Source organism: Podarcis pityusensis (assembly GCF_964106645.2).
Source record: "Podarcis pityusensis genome assembly, chromosome: 4".
NCBI lineage: Eukaryota > Metazoa > Chordata > Lepidosauria > Squamata > Lacertidae > Podarcis > Podarcis pityusensis.
This window is the reverse complement of record NC_138027.1, coordinates 43172862-43200238: the sequence shown is the minus strand read 5'-3', so window position 1 is coordinate 43200238 and position 27377 is coordinate 43172862. Positions and strand designations below refer to the sequence as shown.

General features: G+C 39.4%; 1 protein-coding gene and 1 long non-coding RNA gene across 5 annotated transcripts in view; both read left to right on the top strand.

Moving 5' to 3' along the window:
- Positions 1 to 27377, top strand: part of CADM2 (cell adhesion molecule 2) — a 398136-nt gene that overhangs the window by 27313 nt on the left and 343446 nt on the right. The gene's annotated exons all lie outside the window — the stretch shown is intronic.
- The window catches only part of LOC308474971, a 126068-nt gene that overhangs the window by 25481 nt on the left and 73210 nt on the right, over positions 1 to 27377 (top strand). Inside the window, exon 2 of the long non-coding RNA XR_013985070.1 lies at positions 26777 to 26842. This is a non-coding gene — a long non-coding RNA (uncharacterized lncRNA). The remainder of the gene's footprint in view (positions 1 to 26776; positions 26843 to 27377) is intronic.

The following is a 27377-nucleotide window of genomic DNA, read 5'->3' as shown; positions in this document are numbered from 1 at the left end:
ATTGTGAAGGTCTGTTTTCATACTGAAGGAAGAATGCATATAAGTGGAAAATATGAACTTGAGCATATATTCAATGATTTCATGAGCACCTTTATTTTCTTTTTAACAAAAACAAAAGTCAAATGTATTTTGTTAAAAATAAATGAAAATCCAAGACTGGTGAAGCACAAGTAGGCCCAATAGTAACCAAAATAACATATTGCTGACCATGCAATTATTGAATGGGAATATTTTGTTTTTTATTTAATCCCCAGGCATGTTTCAACATAAAAATACTATTTAATCAAAATAATCAAATAACTGCCGTAATATTAGAAGAAAGATTCTTGCATAGGTTCTGGGCATTTCTCAATTTCATCTCAAACTCTTTCTTAGTCCAACTAAATTTCAGCCCAGATATTTATGCCTCCTGTGGTGCATTGGGTCAGTGCACCTGGCAGCTAACCAGAAGGTTTGTGGTTCAATCCTACCAAAGGACAGCTGTGGGCAGGATTCCTGCACTGCAGGGGGTTGGACTAGATAGCCCTTGGGTCCCTTCCAACTTTACAATTCTATGATTCCCAATGCTGACAACCAGCTGTGTCAAGATTTGGTTAGACTAGGAACTGAGAGACCACGGTTCAAATCCCCCATTCATCCATTGACTAAGGGTCAGTCACTGCCTCTCAGTCTAACCTAGCTCACATAATTGTTGTGGGAGTTAAATGTGGAAGGAGAGAACCATGGACACCACCCTTCGCTCCTTGGAGAGTAAGGTGGGATATAGGTAAATACAGTCAATAAAAGAAAATAATAAATGCTTGCTTTTCCTGTAATCAGAGTTTTGTTTATGAAGAGTGCAAGACAATCCTAATGCCAGCAAAATGGCAACACCTGGACCACTCCATTAGTTAAAACATGGTCTGATAACGCCAAGTTTGCACCCTTGATCCCTGTATGGGACAGCTGCATTTTCCTGCATTGCAGGCTGTTGGACTAGATCAGTGATGGCCAAATGTGGCCCTGCAGCTGTTTTGGGACTACAACTCCCATTATCCCTAGCTAACAGGACCAGTCAGGGATGATGGGAATTGTAGTCCCAAAATAGCTGGAGGTCCAAGTTTGGCCATCACTGGACTAGATGATCCCCAGGGTCCTTTCCAACTCTTAAAATTCTATGGTTCTAAGAAGATGTAGAAATGAGGGAATATCCCAGCAACCTAGGTCTTCAAATTATACCAATGAACAGGATTCTGCTAAACTCTGTGTGTGGCAGAAGCTCGTGCAATGCAACCTTTTATGGGTAACAGGAAATTTAGTATACAGTTTGGAGAGAATATCTCCAGAGAGTGATCTCTTTGTAGATTGTATGTTTTACCAGCTGTGATTTGACATGCAACCAGATTTCCTGAGAAGATGTATGCTTCTTCACTGCCTATGTCATAGCTTATAATTTCAAGCATTATGTAATAAAAAGATGAATCTGCAGTAAGTATTGAAAATCTATTATTTTCCACCCTCCGTTATCTTGAAAAGAATGGCAAATTGTATGTCCAGGGGAAGAAAACTTCCTACCCACTAGCAAATGACAAAATGAATAATTTTGTTTGGTCCCTTCATTGAAGTTTTTACTGTTCAATTTATAGGGTAAAAAGAAATGTTAAATTTATACTGTAAAATGAAAACACATACCCCTTCTCCAATAGTGGAATGCCAGACAACCTTACAGCTTCAAGTGTCCACACAAACACACATGTCCCCAATTTGCATGGTTTTTTTGTAACTAATAGTCAACAACAACAACAAAAACAATTTATGTAGAAGTGCAAAATTAGGTTCATTGGGTAAATCAGGTTATAAATGTATCTAGAAACTTAGTTAGGATTGAAATGTTTCCTTGAAAAAGTTTGATAATCACCCATAGAAATATCTGTTTGCTAGATTCTTTGACTGTGCAACTACTTGTGATAGCTTTGTTTTATGCGGCTACCATCCTAGGCATTCTTCTCTGGTAGTCCACTGTGCTTTGATTTGACTTCTAAATATACATAATTACAAAGCCGACTCTGCCATTAGGCACATTGAGGCAGCTGCCTCAGGCGGCAGGAGCCCCATGGGTGCCCCATCATCTCTGTTGCTGGTGCAGAAATGGCACCAGTATCAGCTGGAATTGTGTGAGATCTTGTGAATGTGCAATATCTTGTGATTTTTTAGTGTGATGTAGCCCAAAGTTAAAGTCACCATTTTTCAGAACTGGGTAGGCTATTAAACCAACTTCAAACAATGGTTTAATATCCGGGCTTTGGGGGGGGGGGGCGTGTTGCTAAACATAGTTTCTGGGTTCTGATGAAATGGGAAACCATGATTAGTGAGAAACTGCCTAGGTCAGTGGCTTGAACCAGAGATATTGCATGTAGGCTCAAAAGGTTTTCCATATCTATTTCTACTGCGTCAGACCAACACGGCTACCTACCTGAATCTTGGCTTATTAAGTCAATATGTGATCACTTGAACAGTCACTGATAAGGTTAGCAAAATTTAATGTATCTATGCTGATATTTGGTCCACATGTAGTGCAAGACATTCCAGTTACCAGAGAAGTTTAGAAATTGGATACTTCTGAATTGGGATACTTTTAAATTGAATCATTGAAACATGTGGTGGAAATCTGCTAAATAAATAAATGTAATTAAAAAATGTATGCATGTGGAACTGAAAGAAATTTGACTTGCCATTCCTGCAGCCTGTACAAAGTATTTGGCCTGGCCTGAACTCAAACGCCAATGAGAAGGAGTCTGTTTTGGGTTGTTGTGGTAGTGGCAAAAGGGGATAGGCAGTGAGGATGGTGAAAAGTTACAATGACAGGATAGTTTTCTCAAATCAGTGACAAGACACTGTAGTCTGCCCAACTACCATGAAAAGTCCTGCTCTGCTAATTGGTCTCTCTCTCTCTCTTTTCCTGAGCCCTCTGACGACCAGTGCAGAAACCTCAGAGTGCCCACCTGCCTGTTCCAGCTTTCAGAGCAGGAAATAAGAGCAGCAGGAAAAATATGGCAGTGGACAGCAATAGAATTGCATCCCACAAAACATATAGAATACATCACAGATCGGAAATATCTGTACTCCTTTATGTGGGCTTTGAACTCGTACCATATCCAGGTATCAAAATTTTATCTTCCAGATTTGATAGCCAGAATTGATGGTTTGGTCAAGTATGCTGTTGTGGTTTGAGGACACGAACAGCGTGTTTGGAGGAGTGCAGCCTACCACTTGCTTGCTTCAGCCTTGCTTTTTCTTCCTCATAACGTTAAGCACGAATTGGCTGATGGATGAGTCCAGGAAGTCATAAATGCCTCTGTGGAAAATTACAGTCCGAGGTAAAATGTGCTTAAAATATATTGCTAATATAAAAGTAACAGTGTGTTTTGAAAGATAATGCAACGCTAACAGTTACAGGTGAAAAGTTCAGCTTTACCTGAAGCCTAACTGGTACTCTGTATACTAAATTTGCTGCAGATGGGCTACAGCTGCTATTTGCTGTAAGAGAGCTGTTATAAGCTGTTATAAGTTTACAGTCTAGCCAGTCAGTTTATTTATTGGACAGGAGGATTCAAAAGGCTAGGTTTTGATAGGCCATTTATGAACATTCTGTTGGGTGTCATTGATCCAATTGTCTGATAGGAAGACAGAGAAGGAAGTGTGTCTTATGGAATATGTGTTCTGAATGCCAGTTGCCGGAAACTGCAGGAGGGGAGAATGGTCTTGCACCCGGGTCTTGCTTGTGTGCTTCCCACAGCTGTCTGGTTGTCTGCTGTGAGAACAAGATGCAGGGCTAGATACCCTTTGGCCTGATCGAGTGAATTCTTTATATGTTCTTGTATGTAGTTGCTTCTCCCAAAGGAAACAAGGAGAAACCTTCCTAGTTCTGAGGGATGTGGGACCTGAAAATCATCACATGGTATTAACAGAAGTTGGTGTGACTGTAGGTCATTAATTAGAGGGTACTGACTGAAACTGTATTATAACATTGTTTACAGGGAGAGTGAAGCATGGTTTGGTAGTTCAAATCAGCAAAAGAAGAGACTAAGATTGAGAAGCCAAACTGAGATTGCAGAAGCTGTGAGAGCCAGCAAGGAAAGAGACTTTGGAGACAGTTTCTCAGGATACCTTTTAGACACAGTCACATAACTAGGCAATTGGCATCAGGAAACAAGAAGGTTTCAGAGGAAGCCACTGTGGCATTTTCTTGGCTGCCTTCTGGTACTCAAATACCTGACTAGAAACAAGTCTACCAGGAAAAGTGTATCAATCTCTAAACTATCTCCAGCTGTATGTTCTCGATCAACTGCTCTATCCTGAGTCATTCTAATAAGTTCCTGATCTGAGGGAGAATTCCATCTTTTTCCTTTGTGTCATTCTAGGAGAGTTAGCTGGGATGAAGTTTAGGGTTAGGCAGCACCCAGGCATAATTACTGAATTGCTGCAGTGCATTGTGTGTATACTGGGCTGCTTTGAAGACTGTTGGGAAACTGCAGTACTGTTGAGAAATCAACTGTACTAGAAGGAATAGGATGCAGTGGAGGTTTCCATCCAGTTGGCTTCATTCAGTTCTCCTGGGCTGTGTCAGTGGGTGGTCTCTGCCACTGTGGAGATCTCCGCTGGGTGTACCACAAGCATGGTTGGTGGAAGTTAGAACTGGTAGTGGCTGGAACTTTGAAGTGGGGTGTTTCTGAGGCAGGAACAGAGCTCGACTAGCAAAGGATTCACTGTGTCCTAAGTTGGGCCAGCTACTGATAATGGAGCTGATCTGGGCCTCTCTGCAACACTACCCTGAACCTGGGGCTGATGCAGGAACTTTCGCTGACCACCACCTGTCCTGGCCAGGATGAGTTGAAAGGCTTTAGATGTGTCAGTGTTTCCAAACCTCTTTCTGCTCCCAGCCAGAAGTTAGGATTGCAGCCTAAACTGCCAAGGATAAATAGATCAAAATTGTCATAAAAATAATTGGTATGTTAATTTAGCAGAAAATCATATAGAATCATAGCTGGCAATCAGATACGTTGCTGCTGCTGCTGCTGTTGGATAAATCAACAGGAAGAAGTCAATAGCAAAGGTGAGTTTTCAATGGATGCAAATCTATCAGCTATTTACTTTCATTCCACAACACAGTGGAAGATGCAGGAGGGCTAATAAACTAAAGTAAGCAGGGGCAAAGAGAAAATATGAAAGTGAGCTTGATCTGATTCTTCGCTGCCCACTCAGTTGTATCCATAAACAAGCCTGGAATTGGGTAGACTTCTTGCTACTTAATTACATAATGATCATACTAGAACTTTCGTATATTTGCAGTGGATAAGATTATGATAATGGCAGTGGCCAGTGAATCGCTCCTTGAGGTCCGTTCGGTTCTAAATAGCTCTTGTTAGTTAAAATTACACCTTTTTCTAAACCTCTTGCTGTTCAAAGAAATAAGATGCTGGAACAAGATATATATTTCTGCTCATTTGTTTTTCTTCTACATGCATTCAACCTTTTTACCTGGGTATGTGCCGCCTCAAGATAATTTATAGCAATTGTTAGCGTTCACTGACTAGCATTCAGTTACCAGCATGAAGCAGAATTCAAATAACACTTTTGTGGTTACTATTTTCTAAACCAAACATTTTTGCTTTTTTCATCTTACAAATTTAAACATTGAAACTTTTGAAAGAAAAGCCATTTTTATCTTAAACACCACACTTTTTTGTCCCCGGTCACTGTCATCTCACATTTTATTCTTCAGTTGTAGGAATGCCACTGTATGGCAATTCCTCTACTGTATTGCTGATCAAAATTAATGAAGAAAGAGATAAAAGATGGAACATATAATCTCTTGAAATGTTATATTTTAAAAAACAGTCTTTTTTCAACCCAAGCACTAGTGATAGCTTTCTTCCTACTCACATTTTTTTAAATAAGTCTGTTTGGTTCAAAGAATTAATCAAACCCAAAACAGTGAATGTTTGAGAACATGAGAGCACTTATTTAAGCCATAATCCAGCAGGTACTTCAGCAATAATTTAGTAACTGTCTGCATATTGACTTTTCTTTAAAAGCACTTTTATTTATTTTTTAAATTGGAATCATATCACACAATTCAAAAGATTCCCAGGATTGCTTATCAAAAGTTTAAATTACAGTAAAACTGATACCTGCACCTTTTAGTGGTTAGGTAGAGAAGGTACAGTTTCTCATGAAAGGGAAAGAAAGGTGTTCCAGAAATTCTGGAATTTCCTCTTTAAATTGTCTATTAAATGAGCAGTAGCTGTTTCATTCTTTATACCAATTATGCTTGTCATTGCAAATCAGTCAGCATCATTAGAACTTTAATATCAATTTGGAGGAACCTAAAAATAATTGTGATTTGTAAGTGGATTGTGTAATTTGTGAGTTTAAGGGCTATGGACAGACACAAATCAACTGATATTCTAGATCCATTTCAATCAGGGTTTAGGCCCAGTTTTGCACAGAAACAGATTTAGTCACCCTGTATGATGACCCCTGTTGGGAAAGAGACATGAAAAACACATTCCTATTATTTCTCCTTGATCTCTCAGTGGTTTTTGGTACCATTGACCATGGTATCCTTCTGGAGTGACTGTCCGAGTTAGGGGTGGGTGGTACTGCTTTGAGTTGGTTCCTGTTCTACTTGGATGGATGTTTCCAGAGGGTGATCCTTAGGGAGAGCTCTCCGGCCCCCGGAGCCTTCAATGTCGGGTTCCTCAGGGTTTGATTTTATCCCCTATGCTGTTTAACATCTACATGAAACTGCTGAGTGAGGTCACCTGGAGTTTTGGAGTAAGTTTGCAAGCAATATGCTGATGACACAGAGCTCTACTTCACCTTTACATCTACAGGTGTGGCAGTGGATAGTTTGGACTGCTTATTGGATGAGATCCAATAAACTGAAGCTCAGTCCAGTTAATTGATTTTAATTCTAGCCCATCCTTAGGCATATGAAGAAGAAGAAGAGTTTGGATTTGATATCCCGCCTTTCACTCCCTTTAGGGAGTCTCAAAGCGGCTAACGTTCTCCTTTCCCTTCCTCCCCCACAACAAACACTCTGTGAAGTGAGTGGGGCTGAGAGACTTCAAAGAAGTGTGACTGGCCCAAGGTCACCCAGCAGCTGCATGTGGAGGAGCGGAGACGCGAACCCGGTTCCCCAGATTATGAGACTACCGCTCCTAACCACTACACCACACTGGCTCTCCATATGTGGGTACTTATATGTGGGTACTTATATGTGGGTACATATATGGATACTTCAGAGGCTCCCCCCCCCCATATATTATCCCCATGTTACTACCTGGTTCATTTACAGAACAATTTAATAGATTTCTCTCAGAATAGACCCTATTGAATTCAGTGGGATTTGACTTCTGAGTAGACATTCACAGGATTTATCTGCAAGGCTGAATTTTTATGGATGCTTTCTTGAGAGTAAGCCACACTGACATGGTGATACCTCTGAGCAAATCTGCCTCAGATTACAGTGCAATTCTGACAATTTGAAATTGACTTTCTGAAGTACTACTTGGGACATTGTATCTCCAAACTGTACATTTATGTAGTGTAGGAAAGCTTCATCAACATTTAATCAGAATTTTTCTGTAAATGAATTGTTCCTTTGTATTGTGATTTTTTCTTAATGTCATATAAATCAGGATTTTATGTTCAGTGTTTGTTGCAGCAACAAATGACAATTTAGTGGGTAAAGTACAGAAAGGTCATTGGACAAATAGATTAGTAAGCGATTAGAGAAGTGGTCAATTCTGGTTTTTCCCAATTTTAAGAAAATATTGAAAGTGCTTAGAGTTGTCCTTGCAGTACATGAATTTAGGAATGCCAGATGGCTCAGGGGATTGCTAATGAGATACAAGGCTTTTTACCTCTTGATCACAAGTCTGAGTCTGCAGGAGACTGGTAATGATTGAAGGTTGTGACCATCTGTTCCATTGCCTACATGAAATAAGCCAGTAGTCTCAGTCCACTTCCTAACTCATCATTCAAGCTCTTTAACAATTATCCTTCACTAACAGTGCCCGCAAAGATAGCAGTGAAGATTAAATCCAGGTAGCAAGTCTGTTGGTTTATTACAAAAGAATCTAAAAGGACAATGAAATAATACCTTAACTGAGATAAATTATTCACAAGTGGGGCCTGCAGCAAAACATTGTAATGTGCAGTGCTTCTGCTCAGTGTGCCAGCCAGCAGTGGCAGCTGGTGGTCAGTGGACCTGGCAGGGTTGATAGAAGGTCATGGAGGCATGGCCTCATTGTTCTGGCTTTCTCCCCATCTTCCTTCTTTGCAAATCTACTCTGGAGACGTTAGCATTGCATTTGTACAAACACTTAGCACCTAACTAAACAGAAAAGTGTTTCTGGTTCAGAAGTGGTCACTGCTGTTACATTTGCTTCTCTGCTGCGAGAAAGGTTGTGGGGCACCCTCTTTTCTAGTTTTCTGCCTACCCTCATTTGCAAAGAAACAGTGTACACTTAAATGCTGCCGTTGTATAAATACGAAGTGCCTAAGTGTTTTACCTTGGTTCAGAATTGCTGTCTCAAATTCTAGTGTGAGTTAATTACTCAGAAGTAAGCCCTAATTCCATGGTGACTGCTCACTTATAAGTATGTACAGGTGTTGGTTGTGACACAGGGTCAATTATTTGAGAGGCTGCATTATACCTCATGCCTCTAGTAAATCACTGCCGTTTGAAAGATTCTCCTGCAAGTTCCAGAGAGCTCAGAATCCAGCTCCATAATAGCTTAGAGCAGCACTTTCAATATTGTTGCCACTGTTCTGTGGAATAGTATTCCAACATCAGGATAGATAAGCATTTATTTTATTTTTTTAAAATAATATTTATTGAGAATTTTAAGATTACAAAGAAACAAAGAAAAAAAGAAGGAAAAAACAAGTAACATTTAAGCAATACGAATCAATAAAAAAAAAAGATCAAAAAGAGAAAAAAACAAAACACATAATACATCAAAATCAAAAAAACAAAAATAGACAAAAAATTTAAAAACAAATCCAATATTCCCAAATCATTAACTGTCATTACCTTGTTTCATCGACCTCCTCATACCTCCCTTTTTTGTATTCTAGTTGTTAATTATCTCAGCAAATCCTTTCCATCTTTCATAATATTCTGTCATTAAATTACCTTAATCTATTTTAACCTTATCTTACCATAAAAGGCCCTAAAACTTAAAACTTAAATCTTATTTATACCAAATTCTCTTAACCATGACATATTCTTACATAATTCTTTTTAACATTTCTGCTAAAGCCAAATAATTTCATTCCAACATTTTTCTAATACTCTTTACTTTTACAAAATTTTCCTAAATAAATTGTTTAAAGCTTTCTTCCAATCTTCATCCAACGTTTCTTTCTCCTGGTCTCGGGTTTTGTCAGTCCTTTCTATCCCGTCCATCTAGTCCATCAACCTGGTAACCTTATATCCGAGGCCCTTGGATCTCTTCCATGTCCCATCCGCAGATCTTCTTCATATTTATACCTGTGCTTTACTTTGTCTTCTGCTCCTTTCACTCGGGGAGACTCCAGCTTGACAGTGTTTTTGTCCCTTCTCGACAGATCAGCCCCTTTTCCAAAGTCAACACTGAACTCCATATGGTATTTAAAAACATGTTTCAAAGTCCCTCCAAAGTTAAGGGCCCGCACAGCCCTGGACGCCTCCCCGCCCAAAAGCCAGACTTGAAAGGTCAAAACATCCCTGCATAGGGGGTCTATCCAGCCCCCCATCTCCAAACCAAACAGAACTCTGTCTCTCCAAATCTGGCTTTCTCCAGGTTCATTCATCAAGTCCAACAACTCATGTTCCTGCTGGGCCACAGTTCCCTCCATCTCTGCCTCACTAGGTCCAGCAACAGCCTCCTCCCTCATCTGATCTGTCAAAGCACACTCCTGAGTTAACTCCTGAGTGGGTTCTATATAAGTACCCACTGCCTGTCCAAACTTTCCGATCCCAACAGTCATCAAATCCATCTTCTCATGTAACTGTTCCAATAAAGCACTTGTCTTACAAAAGGCCAACACCAGAGCCTCCGAATACATTGTTTGAAGGTCAGAGTCTGTTCCCACGATCTTAATCTATTGCAGCTGCAAAGCTCCCCAGTTCGAATTTAATAACAGTTTCACAAGCTCCCTCTAGGGGAAAAAACTTCTATTTGTATCCATCTCTCTCCTTTTTTTTTTAAAAGCAACTCTAACAACAAAGTTTCCTTTTTCAGATATTTTGTCAATATTTTGTTCCTTTTAGATGCGAAGGGGAACAATGGAATCAATATGTTTCTCTTCTTTTAACTATCTGTCAAAAACGTTTGTCTATAGTCAATGAGCTTCCCGAAGACGTCTGTCCTGACACCCCGCTCCCAGGTTCAGGACGGTGGAGAATTGCTTTTCTTTACTTGTCTTCTGCAAGTTTAATCAGTCCAGAAAAAGTTCCCCCCTCTTCTCCTGCTTCCAAGGGGGGTTCAGTAATTTTAAATGATGAAAATTGATCCTTTACAACGATTTTCTAAGCTCTAGCTTGCCGTGTCTTTGCTTCAATCTATTTACAAAAAGCGGAAGGTAGACTTCCTGTTTAGACCTTCCCGCTTCAGTGCCAAATTAAAAGAAATTTCTTATTCCAATTATGTCCAATCCACGGACAGTTATTTAAGCTCCAATTGTCCACAGGAAAAAGTCAGCCATCTCCGGCAACAGCAATGCGGCTTCACTCCGTGAAAGAAGCGGTCGATTCAAGGCACCGCGCCACTCACCCCACATCGCTCCGGATCCCCGAAATCAGGTTTCCCCGCGAGTAGGGGGGGCGCAAAGGTGCCGGCCGAATCCCACGTCCACAGGCTTCTCCCGCCTGTGGTTTCTGATGGGTCTCTGCCTCGCCGTGGCGGTTCAGACCCTATTTTCCACGGAGCGGATTCCTCCCGATCGGAGGAAATCCGCCATTGCCAGAGGCACCAACCTGGAAGTCCCTCATTCAGCTGTTTGGCGGTTCCTCTCAAGCTATTTACATGATTTCTCTTGACACTTATGTAAAGCTTGAGTTTTAACCAAGCCTCCTGATACCTTTCTCTTTTGAATGGATGGTGTTTCTTTGGCTACATAAGCAAACACACTCACCCCTGAACAACAGAAATAGAGAGAATGGTGCAGTACAGTGGAACCTTGGGTTGCAGACGTAATCCATGATGGAGGCACATCCGCAACCTGCGGTGTTCGTAACCTGCAGCACCACATCTGCGCACACACGTGACGTGATTTGGCACTTCTGCGCATGCACGATCGGCGAAACCTGGAAGTAACCCTTTCCAGTACTTCCAGGTTTCCCATGGTCTGTAACCTGAAGACATGTAACCCGAAGCATTTGTAATCCGAGGTACCACTGTGTATAGGACACTAAAATGCACAGCTTTCTTCTTTCAGATAGATGTCCCAGAAAAATTTTTAAAGAGGAAAATAAGTCCAAGTGAAGGCATAATACTACACAATCCAGATAGAATTAGATGCACTCAAATCCACTTACTTAAATCAGCTTAAGCACACTTAACTGTGTTGGATATAACCCTTCAATACAGGTTGTTTCTTCCTTAAGATAACAGTGAAGTAGAATCTTATGCATGTTTATGAGAAGTAAATCTTAATGGGGCTTAATGTCGACCCCAAGGGTCATCTAGTCCAATTCCCTGCAATGCATCCATGACAGAGGGCCACCCAACTTCTGTTTCAAAACCTCCAAGGAAGGAGAACCCACTACCTCCCTTGGAAATCTGTTCCACTGTCAGAAAGCTTTTACTGTCAGAAAATTTTCTTCCTGGTGTTTAGATAGAATGTCCTTTCTTGTAATTTGAATCCATTGATATGGGTCCTACCCTCCAGAGCAGGAGAAAACACGCTCGCTCCATCTTCCATGTGACAGCCCTTTAGATGTCTTTCTCTTCTCTCTTTGGCAATCACGTGTAGCCGAGTAAGATTGTCTTCCATGAATATGGTCTTAACGGTGTTTCCAAAGATGGAAAACTATTTAGCTCTTTAGATATTTGAAGATGGCTATCATATCGCCTCTCAATCCCTTCAATTCCTTCATCCGAGTCATTTATAAAGATGTTGAACAACAATGGGACCCCACTTGCCACTTTTCCCCAGGATGACCAGGAACCATTAGTGAACGGTCTGTGGGTTCAGTCAATCAACCAGCTACATATCCACCTAACAGTTACCGGTACCTCATCCACCCCACATTTTACCAGCTTTTCCACAAGAATATCATGGGTGACTTTGTCAAAGGCCTTACTAAAATCCAGATACACTATGCCTACTGCATTCTTCTGATCCACCAAGGCTGTAAATCTATCAAAAGGGAAATGAGATTCGTGTGGCATGACTTTTGTTGAATATACTGAACCCGTGTTTGCTTGTGAACTGTGTCCTGTTAAGATAATTTATTATGGGTATAGAAGTGACCTCATAAGGTACTTGGGGAGCAAGTCAGAGCTTTTCAGAAATAGACTTTTTATTGAGAAAAAAATATATAACAAGGTAGGAATTAAATGGTTAAACAGAGGCTTCTGAGAAAAAGAGGGAGGGAGGGAGGAGGAGTGTCCTGAATATCACACTGAGCAGCTGCAGCTCATGGCTTCAGAGGATAGTAAATTTGCAGCATGACTTTAAAAAAGAATGAACATTTTTTTAAAGAAAAGGAAAGAAGCAGTTCTTCCATTTGGGTTCTGTCAGAGAACAAGTTGGGGAGCTAGGAATGCTAGGAGTAATGGAAGACTCCATAATAGCGGGAAAAGAGACACTAGGAACAAACTCCAGGAAGAACTCATGGTAGGACAGGTTGGAATTCAGAAAAACTGGTGCTAATGGAGTTGTTGAGGCCTTTTATCTCAGGCTGCAAAATGTACACCAAGCTACTTCAGGAGTACAAATTTGAAGACCGGGATTGATTATGCTGGCAGTTATATTAGCACCAACAATTTCAGGCTATGAGGCAAACCAAAGGGACCAAATAATGTTTTGGGGTTGTGCTGGGCCAGTTGCTTGTGTCATCAGAGATCATGAACACATACAGTGGTTAATATGGGTGTGAGACCCAATCTGAGTAGGGATAATCTGTAGGCTCCTGCAGTGCAGCACATGGGATTAGCCTTTCCCCTTCTCTCTCTCTCTCTCTCTCTCTCTCTCTCTCTCTCTCTCTCTCACACACACACACACACACACCACATGCCTGCAAACCCATGATTAATTCAGTGCTAACCTCAATGCTATTAGGCTGTCTTCAGGGCTCCCCCTTCAGTGGTAGAATGCTGCTTTGATACATATTTGCAAGAGCTTTCTGGTGCCCCTTTTCCAGCAAGGAGGGTGTCCTGAGATCTGCAGCCTTCCCATTAGAGAAGCAGGCACTCTGAGAGCATGGCTGACACCTGACCCAATTATGACCTAGTCAAATGAGCATTAGTAGACACCTGCTGCAAACCCATTGCCACTCAACACATGGATGGTTGGGGACTGGGAGGGTGAGACACGTGAGGATGTGGGTGGTGGGGTTAGCATGTTTGCCCCTGCCCTTGTCCACCCTTTGGATGTTTATGTGTTATGGTCAATTTCTGAACCCGCCTTAAGTCGATGATTAAATTCCTAATACAGTATCTGAAATATACTCTACATAACAGTATCTTTAAAATCCTGCTGCAAAATAAATAGTCTTGGCTGTGATGAGCTCAAGGGCAACCAGGTAGGTGATCTGATGTATGCTTACTCAGAAGTAAGTTCCAGTGAAAGTTATTTCCATGAATAAGATTGCAGTCTTAGTTTGTGGAACAGCTGGTATATTTTCTCCCTTCTCTTTTATGTAATCTTTAAAAAAATAAATTCTGAGAGCAATAAATGATGGGTCATTGAGGCTAAAACTCTCGTTCCACCATGAATCCCAAATAACAAATAAATCCCAAATCCCTGTGTTTGAGAAATAGGTCTTGCTTATGAAGACTCATGCTACAAATGTTATTAGTTGAAGGTGCTGCAGGATTCCTGCTTCTCAAAAGTCCAATCACTTTTGCAGTAAACTCAAAAAGGGAAGTATGGAAATTGGCTGGTAAGGTGCGCCTTTCATTTCCAAACAAGCATCTAAATGGATAAAGCCCAGACTCCCCCCACCTTTTGGGTCTACCAGCAAATATAAATATGTATAATCATGGAGCGTTTAATAAATATATGCAAAAGGCAGAAAAAATAAACTCTAATTATATCTGTATCTATATCTATACCATTTATCTATATCTATATCGCCTGAATTGCAAATGAATAGCTTCAGTCAGAGTGAATCTTACTTTAAATATGCATAGGCTATCTCTTCTTAAAATGCAAATAATACAATATAATATTATTGTAGTATTGTACTGCTTGACTACAAAGGCTAGTCAGAGGCTGTGAACCTCTGTGTCAGATCCTAATCAAAGCACAATTTTCTTCTGATTATACCTATAGTTTTGTGCCCGCAGACCTTGATGTGCTATTCCTGGTATTTGATTTTTACCTGTTTTGAACAATGCTCCCTCTCTCCCCGGATGACAGCAGCTCCTCTGGTTATTGGTTCCCAACACTCTCGAGTAGACTGATGTAACCATAGGTCTCCATTTGTGGGACTTCATGTTTTTGAGCTAAAGCATTATTTTGGAATTTAGCAAAATATTTTAGCCCATAGGTAAGATAATGGCAATTTGAATCGGTAGCAGAAGGTTTAAAAAGCCAAGTAAGATTAGTGATCCTAAGCAAATAGAGATGGCAGTGATTGTAATTTTGGGTCAACTTTTTGTATTGACATTGGAGTTATTAAGCAAACCACTTATATGAAATCTCCCTTTTCACACATTTTATCCCTTTAAAAAAAACTGTGGCGTTGTGCGTACTCCTGCCTTTGACATTATCTGGTATTTTGTGCTGATCTAGGATTTTGCATAGGTTGCAGTTCTCCTTGAAGTTGCTTTAGGTGAGTTCTGTGTTGTTAGCTTGCAAAGCATGTAAACTGGTGAAGATGGTTTTCCTGTGTCAGCAGTCTTCAAATACTTTTTTTCTGGTTTGAATTCATCTCTTTGAAAAGTGTGATCAAAAGGAGTTTAAAACATATTTAATGTTTTTTGGCTCCTAAGAAACAGGCAATACAGGGTACATTGGTATAAATTAAATGAGTATATTTAACATGCTTCATAAAATACTGGGTTTTTTTTACAAGTACCAATATTTTTAAGAATGGTGCTGTAGGTTTGTCCATGTGGCATCTGCATAATTGGATGACTACACTGTTCCACTTACAGGCTTGGACTTTTCTTCATGCCTTCAGCACTTTTACTGCTTTCTAAAGGTCATGAAAAGTTTCCTCCAAATTTTGCTATATTGTCACAATATATGGAACAGATTAATGTAGTTAATGTGGTGCAATGGTACTTGAGTGGAGACCAAAAGTAAGAAGCTGGTTAAGATTGGTGGCATTTTTTGAAAAGTCATTGTTCTGAAGAATGTTCTTAACAATCATCCTGGCACTACTTTAAGAACATATTACAGCTGGATAAGCATCTCTTTCAAAACTCCCTATTATTTTATCTGCCTGGCTATGGTAAAAAGCACTTCTGTCAGCTACTCTGTGAACCTCTCCAGCCCATCACCCAAACTGAATGGATCACCAAGGTACTGAAGTCTCCACAGGCAATGTCAAGTAGGTGATGGCTGCAGTGTGGCAAAACTACAAAACTATCACCTATTCATTGAGCAATGTGACACTGCTTAGCTTTCTGCAGATGAATGGGAAATTGGTCAAAAACTCATCTGACTTAACAATGATTTTATGATTCTATAGTAAATTTGTATACAACCCTACATCTGTAGATCTCAGGGCAGCTCACTATACACACACAAACATCACAAAATACATAATAAAAATAAGAATGAAAAACAAACCAATTATCCTCTCTCCCACAAAACATTTAAAAGGGCATTGGATGTCAGTCACCTAAAGGCCTGTGAGAAGAGGAACATTTTCATCTGGTGCCTAAAGATATGTAATGAAGGTGCCAGCCAAACTTCACTGGGGAGAGCACTCCACAAATGGGGAGCCACTGCCACCCATCAGACATCTTGTGAAGATGTCACATGAATAAGGGCCATGGCAGATTATCTCAGGTCCGGGTAGGTTCATATGGAGACAGGTGGTCCTTGAGGTATAGCAGTCCTCAGCCATTTAAGGCTTTATAGGTCAAAAGTAGTGCTTTGAATTTTAGCTAACTAACTGAAATTCATTTTTCTCAGGACTAATCAAGTGAAGGGGACAGGAGAACATAGAAGAAGCTTTATAAGCAATGCAGAAGCTACATTTCATTATTTTACCCTGGCATTTGCTCAGATAGAATGACCTAATGAGTGGCATGGTTGGCCTACCAGTTTTTGTGACACTGATGAACTATGTAACATCCAGCTGGTCTTGCAGCTTCGTATTCCATAGCTTCCAAACCCTTATTGTCCTCAAGGTATTACTTTAAATTCTTCCAGTTCAAGAAAGGTGCTTCCGTAGATATTAAAGCAACTGCTGAGCAGTAATAGTCCAGGAAAACTGCTTATTATAATGCTCTCGTTAGTAAATGGTCTTCATGAAGCTTGTCATCTCTTGTATTCCAGAAATAGGAGTTCATAAATGATTTTAAGTAGGGTTTTTTAAAATTAGTAACTTTGCTATTGACTTAGATTTTATAAATACAAATGGTCATATGGGTGTGCCCTTTCCGAAACAGGGGTGAAAATGATGAACCTTTTGCCTTAATGAGCAATCTTTCTTTTAAAAAAAAAGAAAAACCAAACTTGTGAATGTGAATTTTTATTTGCCATATAAAATAAGTAGTCTCATAAGGAGAGTATTTGAAATGTTGAAGACATAATTGCCCTATTTCTATGATTAGCAGATGTTATGAAGCACAGCTGGTTTTCTCTACACTGCTGATCTGCATTTCTTAAACTGCAGCTTCCATTAACTCTTTAGTTGGAATAAAGCTTGCTTTGTTGACAGGCCCATGATTTTTTTATTTACTTAAAAAACCCTATCTTGTGAAAAGTCTGAATTGGACAGTATTTAATGGACATTTTCAAATTTATGCTCTCTTAATTCATTCATGAGCGTATTTAAATTGTTGGATATTAAAGATGAATGGAGATGATTGCTGCCGTAAAACACATTTTCATTTTTAAATACATTTTGTCTACAGACTGTGGATTCTATGATGTATTAAATTGACTTAATTTTTTAACAGAATCAGAAATATGAGAATTTTCTAAAGATTTTTTTTAAGCTTGTACATCAGTTCGGCAGCTGTTCTTTATTTGGTAGCTAACATTTTCATATATAAAAGAATTATACCTTTTTAAGAGTATTTATGTGGCATACAAACATTTTTGTGTGAGCTGAAGGTTCATTCATGATTCTTCAAATTGGTGTCTTTTGGATTGCTGTGTGCAGTCTGGGTATGTTTCTTTTCTAATGTCCAAGAGGATGCTTGGGCCAAATGAGATATTGTGATCCCGACAAACAATATTGTTTTTCATGGAATCAGCTCTATGCAAGGTCTGGGAAATAGGAAATTTGTTTCTATTACAGATAAACTGGGTTTGCTTGATTCTATTCCAAAGCTACTGACCTTTAGGAACATGTGGTTTCTGGTGTAGACTTTCCCCTTGACTAGGCAAATCCATATGGCAAGGTAGTTCCAATGTAACATGTATTGAATATTGAACAATGTATATCCCCCTATGCTGTTTCCATCCACAAACAGAATAACAATATAATTGTTGTGCCCCCCCAGGATTTGGAATAGTAGGCCACAAGACTTGGCACTATAATTGCTTTTAGGCAAATGGTGAAGATTTCATTTACCTTTTTCAAAATATAATTTCTGATTCCTATACTCTTGTTAGATGTATCGGTTGGTTGCTCGAGAGCAATCAGGCCAATATGCCTCAATAGTCTGCTCTAAAGCTTTCTTATTTGTGGTAAAAACCTTTAGAATGCAGAGTGCCTCTATTCCGTGACTTGCTCATTCACTGGCAGAATCTGAGAGTGGGCAGTGCTTAAATCTTCCCCAGCAGAGTAGTTTCTTGACCTCCAGTCTGCGCTTCCCCTCTCTGTGTGGAAGCCTACTGCGCACGGACGGCTTGGGTAAAGGAGGACCTCCTTCCTCCCCGCTTTGCTCAGGCAAGGTGTCCTGGCATCACCTTGCCTCCTCCGAGCCCTCCATCTCCTCTCCACTAGAGGCGTGGCTTCCTTCCTCCGCTGAGGAAGTGCTGCTTCCCACAATCTTTGGGGGCTCTCTGTAATCCATCCGGCCTTTCCTCTCTCGCCCCTGAGCTGATGGCTGTTCCCTGACAACTCTAAACAATGCTTTTACGAATATTGAGGGAAGAGCTCCAGACTATTAGCAAGCAGATGCAGTAAAAAAAATCACTCAGAACAAGAATACACTGTGTCACTAAAAAAAAGATGGTAACTTAACATCCTCCACCAAAGAAATAACCTCAGAATTTGCTGGATTTTATGCCAATCTATACACCTCCCACAATCCACCTAAACAGGAAATCAGAAGATTCCTAACAGGGCTGACCATGCCAATCTTAACTGAGGAGGAACAAGAATTCAGGGACAGCCCTATGACTGCAGAGGAAATAGAGACGGTGCTCAAAAACCTGAAACCACACAAGGCCCCAGGACTGGGTGACTTTACAGCAGAATACTACAAGAAATTCAAAGAAATTCAAAGAACCCCTGATGCCTTACATGACCCACCTATTTAACGACATCATAAAATGGGGCCCCTCCCAAAAACCTGGACCTCTTCCAAAATAGTCTCTATCCCAAAACCACTCAAAGATAGCCTCAAAATAGAATCATACCGCCCAATCTTATTGATAAACCAAGACTACAAGATATTCACATCAATCCTGGCTAACCGCCTAAAAATCTTCCTACACAAACTAATCGCCCTGGACCAGGCAGGCTTTGTCCCTGGTCGCAACATAACAGACCCCATTAGGAAACTACTGAATCAGTTAAAACACAGCAAAATGACCAAACTCCCACCTACTCTCAGCAGCCAGAAGCCTCATAGCCAGACATTGGAGGGACCTGTCAGGAATAAACATGGACCAGTGGTATCAAATTGTATGGGAAATGGCCTTACTAGAAAAGCTAACTAATAAACTGAAACTGACACAGGGACAAATAGAAGAGGATGCCTTCACCCCAGTATGGCTCCCCTGTATCACATACACAGCCCAACAAGACAAGAATCCACCGAGAGCATACAAATCTATCTGCTTTACCTGATGCAACAAGCCCTCTCCCTCCCTCATAAATGCAAACAAACCCCATAGTAGACAACTACAGACAGCCAACCCTGCCCCCCAATAACTCTCACTACCAAGGAAATGTAATAAACAAATAAAAAGAGAACCTATCCAGTTGAAGCTGACACAAATCCCTACACGAACACTATATAAAAGAATATAAGCCTCAACCCCCCATCCCTCCCCCCCACCTTATACTGTACTCAACACTAATGTCTAACCTTTCTAATCATCTAATCAACCTTTCTACAACAAAAGTAACTGATTTGTAAGAAAGACTGTACAACCTGAAAAAAGAGACAAGACATGTAGTTTTGTAAACCAAGAAAATCTTTAATATTTTTTTTAAAGAATATCATTTCTGATGAGGTTGTGACTGCTGATGTGTTTAAGCATCATAATAAGCTTTGTTTTAAAGTTATTTAATTGTCTTATTGCTTAATTTGTAAGCTGCCTTGATGATGACGATTAGAAAGGTTAGAATAAAGTGTTAGCAAAACTGTCTTGAATATGAGGGTTTCGATGTAAGGTGCCTTGGAAGAACTTTGTCCTGAAAGGTAGCATCAACATTTTTGAAATGAAATTAATAAATACCCCCCAAAATCTAATCATCCTGAACTTTAACCATTTCCTAACCTAGTTGTAAGATTTCATGAGCTCATTGTGTAGAGTTGCAGGAAAAGTATGTTTCCAAAATGTCTAACTGTATCAAAGCAGCAGCACAACTTCGTTTGACTGGCTTTTCCTGAGAGAACAATTAACTTTGGAGTTGATACTTATATGCCATTGAAGTAGACAAGTTATTATTAAATGCATGGTAACCTAAACCCTAACATCACACCTCCCTGTTAACACAACACAGAACTTATTTTTATGCAGATCTAAGAATAATATCAGATGCTCTGATGACTTGTGTAGCAAGTTCTTAATATTCACGAACTACTAAAATGCCTATGATTAACCTTTGATTTATTAAAAATAATAGAATATGTATTTTTTTTTCTGAGCCAGTTTCACAATATTAACACAGATGTTCATCATTAAATTGTAGATAAAGAGATAAAGGCTCAAATTTACCAACAGTGCTGCAGCTTTGAAGCAAAGTTTATTTAGAAAGCCATTTTTCAAAATGTATCTATGTATGTGGATTTAAAGCTATATGCTTAGGCTTTGGGCCTAGAGCTGGCAAGTCCTTTTCTGCCTTATTGAAAGAAAACGCTTACTACTACCAAGGCTCAAATTTTCAATTTGATATGAAAAATAAATTGTGAAAAATAAATTACGCTTTAAGAAAACCAATGTGTTGTAATACCTAGGCAAGAGATAATCTGCTTACAGCATAGTGAAGGGTAGCAGACATCCAGTGCTTCTTAAATTAAAAACCAAGTAAAGTTTATGCACATCCTTGACAGAGCACTAGGCTCATTCCTTCCCAGTCTATCTGGTCCCAGGACACCTTAGGCAGACCAAATAAAGCTTTCCTGACAGCCCTTACTGCCCTATTCTTTGCATCACTGTCAAACATGCCAATTACTACTATTCTCTGGGTAGTCCTATTCAGTTTAATTTGACCCACCGTGATCAGGGTCAGCAGAGCTCCAAACCCTCTGTCTCCTCCAAAAGCTACTGTGCATATTTTAGCTGCTGTACAAAGTCATATTATTTATAAGGCCCATATAAGCAGCCATTTGTTATTTTTAAATTGAATTTTATGTTTTAATTTGGCCTTTTTTACTTTGTTTGTCATCTTTTATTAAGTGATTCATAAAAGAAGCACTATTCTTATTATAACTTCTAGTCTTCTTATTTTGGTATGTGTTTTGTTTTTTGGGAACCTGTAACTTGGCAATATTCTTGCATGGGTACTTCACTATGAATTTTCTACTGAGGCACATCTTTCTGATACTACTTTTGCATTATTACAGAGGCTTATGTTTCGTTTCATTCTGTTTGTGTGGAACTCTGAAATAAATGTCCACATGTTATTTAACTTAACAGAAAACACTGCAAATCCATCAAGCATTATCAAAGACAAGCATGTGTTTCTCTAACCACATCAAATTGAGGGACGAGATAAAAGAATTTAGATGAGAAAAAACACAGGTGCACAACACAATCCTTTCAAACTTCTGATTAACCTAATTCCTATATAAGCAGAAGACCATTAAGCCACATTTTTTTGTGTGGAGATCAGGTTGGTCCTTAGACTCACAGGAGCATGTCACTTCAGAAAATGGGACAATGTGGGAACAAACCAAACTGCTCGAATTATAGATCATGTGTTGGAGTGTGTTCATTTGATTTCAATAGTCACCTGATATTCTGTTTCCCCCTTAACTACTGAAATATCTAATCAACAGAAGTTCTAAATGATTCCATATCGCTCCATTTTATGTGTGTTCCTTTGTTGGAAGGACAGCAACTAACATAAAAATGTATTAGCACCACCAGGAAATGGCTATGTGGAAGGGCTTTTGAGAGAGAAAAAGGAAGAAAAACTACACACAAAATGAGAAACTTAATTTCTTAGGCTCCGGTGGATTATGTAGAATTTATGCAGTTAATCTCATAATGATAGTTTCTCTTTGAACTGTACTTAAATTATCATTAATCACCCAGTCGATTGGCTAGGTTTTCTGAGAAAATGCATGGCTTTGGGGAAGAGAGAAGGCAACATCCAAGGCTTCAGCAACGAGATTTCTTAGCTATCTGTCTACTAAACCCTTGATGACCCTAATGTAATGTAATATATCTTCTGCTGTTGCTGCCACAGTGGTGGCTGTGGAAGCTCAGGTTCAATGACCTGGATCTGCACTAAAAGACAGCCAATATGGTCTCTGGCCTCTTCAGAAGCTCATTTTTTTGGTAGATGGAGTCAAGTCAGGGACCCATCTGCCCTCCCAGGCTAGGTGGGAAAATGGCCTGCAAGGCAGTGAGCTGGTCTTCCTGGACTCACAGTCATGATCAGGGGTCAGCAACCTTTTTCAGCTGTGGGCCGGTCCACCATCCCTCAGACCATGTGGTGGGCCAGACTGTATTTTGAAAAAACAAACAAACCCACAAACAAATTCCTGTGCCCCACATATAACCCAGAGATGCATTTTAAATAAAAGTCCACATTCTACTCATGTAAAAAAACATGCTGATTTCCGGACCATGCGTGGGCCGGATTGAGAAGGCGAATGGGCCGCATCCGGCCCCCGGGCCTTAGGTCGCCTACCCTTGGTCAAAATTGTCTAATTCCTTGGAAAGACATTCCCATTAGCAGGATATTTAGGATGTTCAAGAACATGAGGAAATGGTTGTATCTAATCATATTAAATTAACGTGAGAAAAAAGATCAGGTAAACTGGGAAAATCTTAAATTCCTATGCATGAACATGGTGTCACAGATTTTATTTATGTTGTTAAGCATACCACTGAAAATAAGCAAGTTTCTACTTAAAAATGGCAAGATTTATTTATTTATTTAGTATGACAAGAGGAATTTTGAAATCATTTGCTCAAATTAAACAAACTCCAAATAACCCTTGATTGGCCTTTGTCCAACAGCAAAATCCCACAGAGCAGCACCCCCCCAGGTGCCCTATCCTTGGGGTTGCATGGTGGCAGGTTCAGTGAGACCTCACGTAACTCTTGCAAGAAATATTTCACTGGAAGCTGCTGCTGCGAGGCTATGGAGGCGGGGCAGGGTGACAGCTTCCTGTTAGGAAGGGCTACCCCTGCATGTAAAGTACCTCCAAACCCAGTTTCACCTAACTAAGCATGGTGTTGCCATATGTCCTCTTTTTCCAGGACACATTCTCTTTTTCATAGGTATCTAAAATGAGAGTCATCATTGTGATGTGTAATGTGTCCTCTTTTTTGCTCTTCAAAATATGGCAACCCCAAAATATACAATCTTTTGGGTAACTCAGCTGGTCAAGGGGAACAAGATATTAAAATTTATTTACACCTCTGCAACTGTAGGAAATAATAAACTCAAAATTTACCAAGTTTGTTCTAGCAAGTGCATGCACCATCTAGGGATGGTGGGGTTTCCACTATTCATAAATAGGTGATTAAAACAGAAAAATATGTAACTATCTCCATTTCATGGACTTTATTGAGGGCTTATTGCTCAAAGCATTAATTTGCAGCAATGAGTTACGGGGACTTAAATGATGCAAGCCGTTACATTTTTGGCTTGGTTTTAATGGACATAGATTTCTAAGGCATTTCTCCTTAATTCAAAGGGGAACGTTTCACATGTCCGGGCCTGCTTAGCTATAATAGAGTGGAAAAGAAAGAGTGATTTGGTTTACAAAAAGGAGTAGCAAATCAACAGAGAATAAAAAACAACAACAACCCAGTTGTACTGACATTGACAGAGTAAAGATATTGCCAGTGGGGGGTAACTATTTTGCCAGTTAATAAATGGGTATACTTAAATAATTACAGTTTGTGACAGATTTAATGACAAGTCAGCCAGGGTTGGAAGAAATCTGCATCCTGAGAAGTGAAATATGTCAGCCTGTGAAATGACAAGGGGAAGGAGTGACTGGAAAGTGAAACAGACAGTTTGTCTAAATATGGCTAATATTAAATACAGGTGATTATAATACAAATAAGATGCAAATCGGTTATTTTTAAATTTTTCGGTCTCTTCAGCTGCAGATTTTCCCAGGTGCTAAAAAAAGCAGTAACATCAATATCCCCAGCATTTAAGAATATCCTACATCTGCGTCTGTTTGTGTCATTCTACAAAAGGAATGCTGTTAATCCCAGTTGGAAACAAATGCCACCTTCTGCTGCTTGATTTAATTCAGAGTCCACAAATGTTCACTTCAAAGATGTTAGAACTTCTGAAAGGAAATAGTTTTGAGTGTATAATATATGTATGAGTTCCTAAATTTTCAGTGTGTGTGTGTGTGTACATGCACACACGCACGCGCGCGCACACACAGAGTCCAATATGTCAAATTATCAATTATGAGTATAGAAAAGAATAATATTTTTTTCCATTTGTGGGGAGTTGGGAAGTCTGAACCCATAATGCTACCTATGTAACATCTGCATGTTTATAAAGGTCTTCCTGCTGGGATTGTGAAAATACTCACCACTGTAGTCCTTTGTTGTTTTTCTCATTTGTTCTGTTCATTCCATTCTGCTGCTTTCCCACTGAACTACAATCCCTCATATTATGTTTAATTGATTCCGCTAATAGGTATGGCATTGTTAATATTTCACACCCCTACATGCATAAAAATCTTACAAGCTACCTTATACTAAGCAAGACTATTCACATCAGCATTGTTTACCTTGATGGTAGGTCTTCATGGTTTCAGGCAGAGGGCTTTCCCAGCAACTGAAATATTATAATTCCAGGGTTCTTATCTGGTGGTATATAGACCCCTGGTAGTTCATGGAGAGTCCTGAAGGGATCCATTAAATAGGTGCAAAAAAGGATTCACCCCCCATGCAATAAAATAAATTTTGTGTGTATCCATTTATATCAGGCATAGGCAACCTCAGCCCTCCAGATGTTTTGGGACTACAATTCCCATTACCCCTGACCACTGGTCCTGTTAGCTAGGGATCATGGGAGTTGTAGTCCCAAAACTTCTGGAGGGCTGAGGTTGCCTATGCCTGATTTATATCCATTTTTCTGGTGGGGGTCCATAGCTTTCATCAGACTCTCAAAGAGGAGAACAATATTAAGAGCCACTGCTATAACTGAAGAGTCTCAAGTTTTGTGTCTGGGACCTTTGAACAACAGTGCACATGTTCGTCCACTGAGTTTACACTGATATTTGTTTGTACAGTGGTACCTCAGGTTACAGACACTTCAGGTTACAGACGCTTCAGGTTACAGACTCCACTAACCCAGAAATAGTAGCTCGGGCTAAGAACTTTGCTTCAGGATGAGAACAGAAATTGCGCTCCGGTGGCGCGGCGGCAGTGGGAGTCCCCATTAGCTAAAGTGGTGTCTCAGGTTAAGAACAGTTTCAGGTTAAGAACGGACCTCCGGAACGAATTAAGTTCTTAACCCAAGGTATAACTCTATACCGAAATGTGGTACATTATGTTCTTGATACTTTATTCAGTACTTAAATTTATGCTATTTGTTTTCTGAGTAGTTATAGATTGCTTCTAGTGAATTCATTGTGTTTGGAAAAAAGAAATTTCACACCAGAATAACCTTTCTGGAAAATCAAAATATAAACATACTCATAATTGGTTTGTAAGTTATTTATTGTGTTCAGTGAAAAATACTCAGTATTGACACATGGGCTACCAGGTGTGGCAAGTAGTCTTGTGCCTAAACACTTTCTTCTGCTCATCTACCTGTATATGCAGAGTTTTTCTTATGCTCTAGAAAATTTTGAAGAGAAGTTTGATCATACTTTTCAGCAGTCTTTTTGTTGAGAATTATTTAATAGATTTCTGTCTAATTGTGGTCTTATATTCAGTAGTAAAAATGAAGGTTTAGGCTGTGTATCTGATCATAATGGGAAACAAGAGTGAAGAGAAATTCTTGTATCCATTGGGATAGTCACCCAGCAATAGGCTTGTGTCTCATTGACTCCCACTCAAAGACAATTGTTTGTTTTGAAGGGGAGCTGTGATTCTTGCTAAACTGATTCTAGTCATTTGTGTCACCAAAGGATGACTGCAGTTATCAGGGACAGGTTATGATGTTTTACATTTCATTACATGTAAGCTTCTGAAATGTTTACTTTGTATCTCAGACATTATGATTCAATATTTCCATTAATGTAGCCCTCTTGCAAACATGCCTGATGAAAATATCTTGTTTCCATAGAGACCAAAGCCATAAAGTTCTCTTAATTGCTCTTTCTGCTTGGTAAAAGATGACAGTCTGGGACTTACAATGCCCAAAGATAGCATTTTTCATAATTTAGAGGATTTCTAGGTTTTTATAACTAAACGTTTAGGCTGCAATCCTATACAGGGGTACTTGGGATTTATTTCCCCTGAACTTGGTAGGATTTTCTTCAGAGTTGACACAATAAACTGTTTTTCAGTTGCACCTTGAAACCTGAATAAAAATACATTAAGTATTGTACACTTTTGATTGTATGTTGATACATAAGGACACATAAGTGGCTGTTCTTGTTATTGCTCAGTGCCCTTTGAGCTGTTCTAATCTTGGTAATAAAAACTTGGATCTTTTATCCACTTGAAGGTTATTAAACTTGTTCCTTACTCTGTATGTCTAGCTGCTAGTTCTGTGGCAGCAATTGATACATAGTAAAACTATAGATCCATGTTTTGCCATATAAACCAAAATGTTTGGATACCTTAGAGGAAAGTACTAATAATAATCTTTTTCTTTTTGTTTCCTTAGGTGAGTAACTGAACATTAAAATCAGATTTGTCGATATGCTTTATGGTATCCTGTAGTCAGTGGTTGGTAAGTAAAAAGAAAAAGAAAAACTACTACATGTTTTCTATTTTAAAAACCCTACTTATTTTAGAACAAATACTTAACTATTTATTTGATTTCTTACCTGCCCTTCATCATAATGTCCTACGGCAGGTTACAGCAGTTTTAAAACATACTAAGGAAAGACTGTTGTTCTGAAATATAGCTAGTTGTACATGTTTTTAAAATGAGCCATTTATTATCTGTAGTTATCTTTACATTTACACTGTAACTTTAAGGCTGCAATTCTGTATGCACTTAACAGGGAGTAATGGGAATTACTTCTGAGTAAACATTCAGATGATTGACAGGATCTGGATCCCTTGTGAAGTGGTTACACAACTAACGTATACCTCCATGGTCAATACAGGTTGATAAATGGTTAGCATAATGGGGGAAATTAGCTCCCATTATGCACCTCTTGTTCCATTGACCAATTGGGTAGAGTTGAAACAGTAGAGTCATGATACATAGGGGCATATGCAATGTGTCGCACAGCGGTAAATTAATCATGCAGAGTCTT